The sequence below is a fragment of the Gekko japonicus genome, unplaced genomic scaffold (assembly GCF_001447785.1).
Source record: "Gekko japonicus isolate JY-2015 unplaced genomic scaffold, Gekko_japonicus_V1.1 scaffold5007, whole genome shotgun sequence".
Classification (NCBI taxonomy): domain Eukaryota; kingdom Metazoa; phylum Chordata; class Lepidosauria; order Squamata; family Gekkonidae; genus Gekko; species Gekko japonicus.
The window spans coordinates 1-9,171 of NW_015171652.1; positions in this window are offsets into that span (position 1 = coordinate 1).

A 9,171-nucleotide genomic window follows, 5' to 3' on the forward strand; every position below is an offset into this window, starting at 1 on the left:
TCCCGCAGGAAATGACCCCTGCTTGTGGCATAATTGTATGATTGTGCTGTACTATGATATAAGCCAATATGCTCCTCATTGTGTTTGACCTCTGAAGAAGGCCTGCACATGCCGAAACGCATCAGGTCAAGTCCATCGGCCCTTGTGTGTTAGATTTTGGCATTTTTACATGAGGTTTGATTGGGCCCTTATATGTTTTTTCAATTCTTTGTTAATAAAGACATGTATCTTTTTATACTGTACACATTACGTTCTTATTGTTGGCCCTCTATTCTGTTTGACTTGCCTTTCTACAGATCGGGGCCTAGGCAGGGTTCTGAGCTGGGGGTGTGCCCAAGGGCAATCTGATTCCCAGGACACACGTCCTCTGCTGTGGCCCCCGCCTTGTGGAACGGCCTGCTGCATGAGGCCAGGAAGGCACCCCCACTCCACCCTTTGGGCTTCCGGCCAGCCGGGCCAAGCGGAGTCGTTCCAGAGGGCTCCTTGCGCAGGGCTGCCCTGTGACGAGGTGGGCACAGAGAGAGGCCCGAGGGCGGCAGACTAGACCACTGGGTCTCATCTGCACCGTCTGTTGCTGCAAGGGTTTTGGTTGACACCCTTCTCCCCAGTGGGGACAACACTCCCTCTAAGCTGTGGAGCCTTGCGAGCAAAAAATCCTACTTTGTGAGCTACTGGCATTAAAATTGCGAGCGAGCGATTTGGCTGCGGCATACGTCCGTTTGCTCTGGAGCCCTCCTCCCTGAGCGGAGGCAAACAGTGTGTCAGCCGGAGGCTAAGAAAACTGTGAGCTTAGAGGGAACACTGGACCCAAGACGGCTGACATTCCCCTCCTCTCCTCCGCGTTGTCCTCACAACAACCCTGCGAGGCAGGTGAGGCCGAGAGCGTATGCCTGGCCCAAGGTCACCCAGCTAGCTTCCGTGGCATGGGTGGGGATTCGAACTCGGGTGTCCCAGATCCTAGCCCAACGCTTTAACCACTACGCCACACCGGCTCTCTAGGCTCCTGCTAGGTCGTTTTGGCTTTCCTCTGACATGTTCGGTTGATGCTCATGCTGTGGCGTCACCTCTGGCTGGCGTCCTAATTCCTGTGGCTTTGTCTTTTGAATAGCCCCCTCTATGGATTGTACCGATATAGCCTACGTTATCTGTCTTGAGTCTCAATGAGGCAGGCAGATGATATCTAAGGTACATAACTAAACAAAAGTTGAATGAATGAAATGAAATGAAAAGTTTGATCCAGGTGGCCAGCCGTGTTGGTCCGAAGCAGCAGAACAAATTTAGAGTCCGGTCGGGCACCTTGAAGACCAAGAAAGGTTTATTCGAGGCATGAGCTTTCGTGTGCAAGGCACACTGCTTCAGATACACTGGAATGGCAGGTGAGGTTCTAAAGTTATAGACAGGGGTTTAACAGCAAATTGACATGTGACATGATGATGTTTAAGTTATGCAAAGTGAAAAACTAAATAACAAGATTATAAGGTCAGCAGTTGTAACTCCAGGCTTCACCTGGAGTCCTGTGTCCAGTTTTGGGCACCACATTTGAGGAAGGATGTTGACAAGCTCGAGCGTGTCCAGAAGAGGGCAACCAGGATGGCGAGAGGGTTGGAATCCAAGTCTTAGGAGGAAAGGCTGAAAGAGTTGGGTCTGTTTAGCCTGGGAAAGAGAAGGCTTAGAGGGGACACGATTGCAGTCTTCAAGTATCTGAAGGGCTGTCATGTAGAAGATGGAGCGGATCTATTCTCTCTTGCTCAGGATTGTGAGACTAGGTCTAATGGGTGGAAATTACAAGGGAGTCAATACTGGCTAAATATCAGGAGAAACTTCCTAACTGTAAGAGTGGCTGAGCAGTGGAACAGTCTGCCTCGGGAGGTGGTGGAGGCTCCTTCGCTGGACACAGTTTTGGGCACCACAGTTGAGGAAGGATGTTGACAAGCTCGAGCGTGTCCCGAAGAGGGCAACCAGGAGGGTGAGAGGGCTGGAATCCAAGTCTTACGAGGAAAGGCTGAAAGAGTTGGGTATGTTTAGCCTGGGAAAGAGAAGGCTTAGAAGGGACAGGATTGCAGTCTTCAAGTATCTGAAGGGCTTTCATGTAGAAGATGGAGCGGATATAGTCTCTCTTGCTCCGGATTGCAAGACTAGATCTCATGGGTGGAAATATACCGGCTAAATATCAGGAGAAACTTCCTGACTGTCAGAGTGGTTGAGCAGTGGAACGGGCTGCCTCGGGAGGTGGTGGATGCTCCTTCGCTGGACGTTTCCAAGCGGAGGCTGGACGACCCTCTTTCGGGTATGTTGTAGGGCTCTCTTTCGGCCCTGCTCCTGCAGAGTGCAGGGGGCTGAACTAGATGACCTGCAGGGTCCCTTCTGACTCTTAACATTCTATGATTCTATGAACTTCCCACAATTACAAAAAAACACCTTTAGACATTTATCTGCTATTCTGACATATTTATTGCTTTACAACTACTGACCTTATAATCTTAGCTTGCTCCTTAGTTTTTTAACTTTGCATAACTTAAACGTCATCACGTCACATGTTAATTTGCTGTTAAACCCCCGTCTATAACTTTAGAACCTCACCTGCCATTCCAGTGTATCTGAAGCAGTGTGCCTTGCCTTGCACACGAAAGCGCACGCCTTGAATAAACCTTTGTTGGTCTTCAAGGTGCCTGACTGGGCTTGAACTTTTTTCTAAACAAAAGTTTGTCCTCCGCTACGGATCTTCTCGAATCCCTGCTCTTGCCAAGAACTCTCCAGTTGCCCAAGAACACTGTTTGGAATAATACTTGACCGCCCTGCAAGGACACTGTGCTGGCTCAGCTTCCCTCTCCTTGCCTCTCCCCGACCTCCTTTTTTATGCTGCTGTTTTCAGTTCCTACCCTCTCTGATCCGCCTGGCCATTCACCTGGAAGGAAGCTGTTCCGTGGAGCTGATTCCTTCTGGCTCCTGACACAGAATTTTTTTCTGGAGGGAATAGAAGAAGCCAAACGTGAGGTCCAGGCCCCGTCTGTTTCGCAGGAGGAAGGGGGCAGGGTGGATCCCAGGAGAAAATAGTCTGCTTCCTTATTGACTCATGACGCATCTCTGGCCCTGTGCAGTAGATGCTACCAATTTAGCATACCAGCTCCATTGCTGGCACGCCTAACAACCCCCCCCCCCCTGCACACACACACCCTTCCACTATTCCAGCTGGGCCAAATCCTTCCTGTCTCTCATACCATCCAGTCTGGTGCTTGTTCCTCCCAAAGAAACGGGGTCCTGTCCTGTCCAAAGAATGCCTTTTTCTGGAAGCTGAAAACAGAACAGAGCATCAAAACCAGTGTTCCCTCTAAGCTGAGTTAATGTGAGCTGGCTCACCATTTTTTAGCCTCCGGCTCACACCTTAGCTCAGGGAGGATGGCTTCAGAGCAAGCTAATTTATGCCGCAGCCAAATGGCTGGCTCACAGCTTTCATGCCGGTAGCTCACAAAGCAGAATTTTTACTCACAAGACTCCACACCTTAGAGGGAACATTGGTCAAAACCTAAGAGGAAAGTCTACCCCTTTGGGATAGGGGCTCCGGGAAAGAAGGTGTGGAGCAGTGTTCCCTCTAAGCTGAGTTATGTGTGAGCTAGCTCACGGTTTTTTAGCCTCCGGCTCACACATTTTTATCTCAGCTCAGGGAGGATGGGGCTCCAGAGCAATATAATTGATGCAGCAGCCAAACTGCTCGCTCACAACTTTAATGCTAGTAGCTCACAAAGTAGAATTTTTGCGCACAAGACTCCACCGTTTAGAGGGAACCTTGGTGTGGAGTGTCTGGGGCAGGGGGCAAGGGTCTGGTCACGGACTTTCTACCCTTTTGTTCCCTCAATGAGGCTGCTGATTGCCAGGTCTCCAAAGCAGGCCTGTAGCTTTTTTTCTGGCGGGGCTGAAGTTCTCAGCGCAGAAAGAAAAGCCAGAATTCTGAGGATTATGACTCAATATGTTGTCGAAGGCCCCTTGACATAGAGAGTACTCCATCTTTCTGTGTTATACCTCTGAGGATGCCAGTCACAGCTGCTGGCGAAACTTCAGGTCCTACAGTGCCAAGACCACGGCCAGACAGCCCGGAAAATCTACAACAGCTAATGATTATGGCTCAGCTATTCTTCTGTCTCTGAGTCTTCTCAAGCGGTCTGTTCTACCAAGGTGTTCTTATGCTAGCAATCACCCTCAGCCTATTAACCATTTAGCCAATAGAAAGTTGTGACCAGGATAGATCTCTAAATTGCAAGCTGTCAGCCACTTCAGACGACAGTTCTCAGCTGCTGCAAGTTAATCCCTTCTGCCAGCCGAAGCAACAATTCTGGGAACAAGCCAGCAGGTGGGTGTGAGGACTTCTAGAGTCAAGAAAGCCAACACATAGGCAGAGAAAACTCTCTTAGATCACACACACTGAATAATCCACTTTCAATGCACTTTCCAACTGGATTTTGCCAGTTCATCGAGTAAAATTCAGTTGGAAAGTGCACTGAAAATGGATTATTTGGTGTGTCCGGTTGCAACCTTCAAGGAGACCACTTTCTTGGCACAGAGTTAGAAGGGATCCCAGAGGTCACCTACTCCAACCCCCTTGCTCAGTGCAGGAATCACAGCGCCCCACTCTGCTTAAAGGAGTGCACATCTTAAAAAAAGGTTTTTAAATGATTGAAAAAGCATTTACAGGATGAATTCTTGTGGGCCTGTGCCTTTAAGAAAGGGGAGGAGCCTCTGAAAGCCCCACTGTGGCTAAGGGCCTGCTCCAAAGACTTCAAGGGTAGGACCATGTAGAGTACATTACAGTAGTCTAGCCTCAAGATAACCCTAGTAGAGTCCAGGCCACTCAGATTAACCGGACAGGATTTGTTCTTGGCACATCCACACAGCTCATGCCATGGAAGCTCACTTGGGGACCTCTGCCCAGTCACACTCTCCCAAGCCAAAGCTACCTCACAGTCTTGTTGTGAGGATAACATGGAGGAGAGGAGAAAGATGTCAGCCGTCTTCGGTTCCCACTGGGGATAGCGGGAGGGTAGTACCGATGAAGTAAGTTCACAAATAATTTTTTAAAAAATCACTGTACTATATGTCTTCAAAGGCTTTCGCGGCCAAAGTTCATTTGTTGTAGATTTTCCGGGCTGTCTGGCCATGGTTTTGGCATGGTAGGACCTGACGTTTCGCCAGCAGCTGTGACCGGCATCCTCAGAGGTATGACACAGAAAGAGGGAGCACTCAATGGGTGCGTTCAAACGGGGGCATTTACAACGGTATAGGTGCCGGTTGGAATCGGTGTGCTTACCGGCGTTCACACGGCGAACATCTACCTTCCGTCCCTAACCGTTGCAAAGAGCTTCACGCCATTGTATTCTGCCACTAGGTCTCCAAGTGGTGGTATCCTGAGTGCAACGGTTGTAATCGCTTTACCCCCCCCCCTCCCGTCTGATCGCTCTCCACCATTGAAGAGCCACTTCCGTTGGGAAGCCCGAGGCTTCCGATTTTCGCCCGCCGTTGTTTTTTTTAGGCCGGCGATATGCGCTTGGGCGAAGCTTCATCCCGGCGTTTGTTTAAAAAGAAAAGAAAAGGTCCTTAGTTAAGCATTTTAGAGTAGTCCGGGACCTCAGGGAGGCCAGTTTGCTCTTTAAACTTTAAAGGTAAGTCCTCTCTTCAGGGCATGCTTTTCTGGGCGGGGTGTTTTGCGCATGCGTGAAGATCGCCATTCCGTAGATGGCTGCCTATGCGCATGTGCAAACTAAGTTAAAACAACAACAACAAACCGCCAACGCCCGTTGTGTGTGAACTGGCATACAGCAATGGGCTCCGCAGACAGGAGGTACGTGTGATCACGTTTCAGCCGGCATAAACTGCAACGGTTCCAACCCGTACTGCCGGCTGAGAAGAAAAATGGTAGACAGGTAATTTATATCTACTTAGGAAGGTGGGGTAGGGCCTGGGAAACTCCTAAAAGACAATGACTTAGCCCTACCCCACCTTCCTGAGTAGATATAAATCACCTGCCTACCATTTTTCTTCTCGCCTCGACACAGAGAGTGCTCCATCTTTCTGCGTTATACCTCTGAGGATGCCAGTCACAGCTGCTGGCGAAACGTCAGGTCCTACCATGCCAAGACCACGGCCACACAACCCTGAAAATCTACGACGACGAATCACTGTACTGTTTTCCAGACGCTCATGGAATTACATCTCTATCTCAACACAACTAAAGGCCAAACTAATGACGTCATCGGACGATTCTGCATTGGCTTTTCCCTCTGTTGTTTTACCAAACCCACGCTGAAACAGAAATCCCCCTCTGCATTGCGTGCTGCTTTTGCTTCCTTTGATCATCGGGTTTTACGGTACCCTCTACGCTGCATGCCCGCTTTCGCTTCCTTTGATCATTGGGTTTTATGGTACCTGCTGCATAGATTTATGGGCCGTTCAGGGGTGACCAGGGCATTGCCCCGGGGTATCTGAATGTGGTTGTGAGCTGCGCCTTTTCCTCAGCGTTGAGAGAATGTGGAGGGAAGGCCAGATGTAGAATCGCCAACCGCCCCCCCCCCTCCTGGCAGTCACGAGGCCGCTGCCCTCGTCTTCTCCGGCCTCCAACAAGAAGGTTTATCGGGTTGTCCTTACATCTCTGCATCCAGCTGAGCTTCGATCGCCCGGTCTTCCGAGGGACTTTTTTTTCCGTGCAGCTCCTTAGAAACAGAAGATGAAAAAAAAATCACCCACTTGAGTCAGCTGCTTGGGCTTCAAGCATCCCCTTTTCCCGACCATATTGCAGACTCAACAGAAAGCGGGGGCGAGGGGGGGGGTGAGAGGGAAACCCATGACTGGTTCTTGACCCTGGTTTAGGGGGCATTGTCTGGCACCTGGGAGCCACAAGCCCTGCAGGGGGAAGGTAGTAAGATGGTTCTCGGCAACGCTCCCTCTAAGGTGTGGAGTCTTGTGAGCAAAAATTCTACTTTTTGAGCTACTGCCATTAAAGATGTGAGTGAGAGATTGGGCTGCTGCATAAATCGCTTTGCTCTGGAGCCCCTCCTTCCTGAGCAGAGACAAAAATGTGTGAGCCGTAGGCTAAACAACTGTGAGCTGGCTCACACTCACTCAGGTTAGAAGGAACACTGGAACTTCTCAGAGGGGCAGAAGCCGTTCAGTAGCCCTGTGGTTCAGGGAACTTGAAAAGCCACTTTGGGGGTGTTATAATTGTTCATATGGCAGTTTCTTCCTGCATTTTTAGCAATCAGGTCCCGGGCGCCTGTCCTGTCTGCGCCACCAACAAATGCTGTTCCCTGTCAGCGGCAGTGTCCCCTCTAAGCTGAGTCAGTGTGAGCCAGCTCACAGTTCTTTTAGCCTCTGGCTCACACATTTTTGTCTCCGCTCAGGAAGGAGGGCTCCAGTGCAGTGTTCCCTCTAAGCTGAGTTAGTGTGAGCCAGCTCACAGTTTTTTGCCTCCAGCTCACACATTTTTTGCCTTAGCTCAGGAAGGAGGGCTCCAGAGCAAAACTCATTTATGCAGCAGCCGAATCGCTGGCTCACAACTTTTAATGCTAAGAGCTCACAAAGTAGGATTTTGGCTCATAAGACTCCACAGCTTAGAGGGAGCGTTGGTCGGCGGGCCTGCAGGGTGATTTCTTACAGCTGAGACAAATCTGAAGGCAAGTGCTTACTTCCAGCTTTTGCAAAGGAATGTCCGCTGGAGAATTTTGACCTAGCTTCACGTCGGGCGTCAGCAGACCCTGAAGTGGAGCGACTGCAGGGGGGGTGAGGGTTTCTGGGGGCTCAGCTGTGCTCCCAACTGCCCGGTGTCACTAGGAAGGGCACACGGGTGGCACTTCTGGGGCAATGGTAGCCACGTTCCCGGGGGCATGCGCTGGCCAGTGCTGTGGGGGAAAGGGTGTGCAGACAGTGAAGGCAACTGAGCATGAGTGGTGGCAGTGTTCCCTCTAAGCTGAGTTGGTGTGAGCTAGCTCACCGTTTTTATTTATTTATTTATTTATTTTATTTCATTTATACCCCGCCCTCCCCGCACGCAGGCTCAGGGCGGCTTACACAGGCACCAAAGTGCGATAAAAATACAACAAGTTAAAACGATTAAGGCACAAGTGCAGTAAAAGTCAATGGTTAAAACAGTTTAGGCAAAAATGCACATCTCACAGGATACATAATGACTACAATACTTACTCCCTATTGCATATCCCAATGGGGTCAAAAAAGGGGGGGAGTGCCATGGGCCACTATATTTCAGCTGGCAAGTCAGCCCGATGCGGCGGAACTGCTCTGCAGTCACACGGTGGTTGTAGTGGCGGCGGCAGCTCCTACTCAAAAACCTGGTGGAAGAGCTCCGTCTTGCAGCCGCTGCAGAACTGTACCAGGTCCCACAGGGCCCTGATCTCCTCCGGGAGCTCATTCCACCAGGTGGGAGCCGCCACCGAAAAGGACCTAGCCCTTGTGGCAGCAAGCCTGGCCTCTTTAGGGCCTGGGGTCACCAGGCGGTGTTGTGACCCCAACCGAAGTGCTCTTTGGGGCCTGTGTGGGGAAAGGCAGTCCCTCAGGTATGCCGGACCCTGGCCATGTAGGGCTTTAAAGGTAAGCACCAGCACTTTGAAGTGAATCCGGAACGCTATCGGCAGCCAGTGCAGTGCTTTCAGCACAGGTTGGATGTGGTCCCATCTAGAGGCACCTGCTACCAACCTGGCCGCCGCATTCTGCACCAGCTGCAGCCTCCGAATTTGCGACAAAGGCAGCCCCATGTAGAGAGCGTTACAGTAGTCTAACCTCGAGGTGACCGTTGCATGGATCACTGTGGCCAGATCGCCGCGGCTAAGGAAGGGGACCAACTGCCGCACCAGCCATAGATGATAAAAGGCTGCTTTGGCAGTGGCTGTCACCTGGGCCTCCATCGTTAAGGTGGGGTCCAGGAGCACTCCCAAACTCCTAACCTCCGAAGCTGGCACCAGAGGAGCCCCATCGAAGGCCTCCAGCTCACACATTTTTGTCTGGGCTCAGGAAGGAGGGCTCTAGAGCAAATTAATTTATGCAGGAGCCAAAGGGCTCGCTCACAACTTTAATGCCGGTAGCTCACAAAGTAGAATTTATGCTCACAGGACTCCTCAGCTTAGAGGGAGCGTTGCTGGCGGGAAGGCTTGCAGGTAGGAGAAGGATGCACAG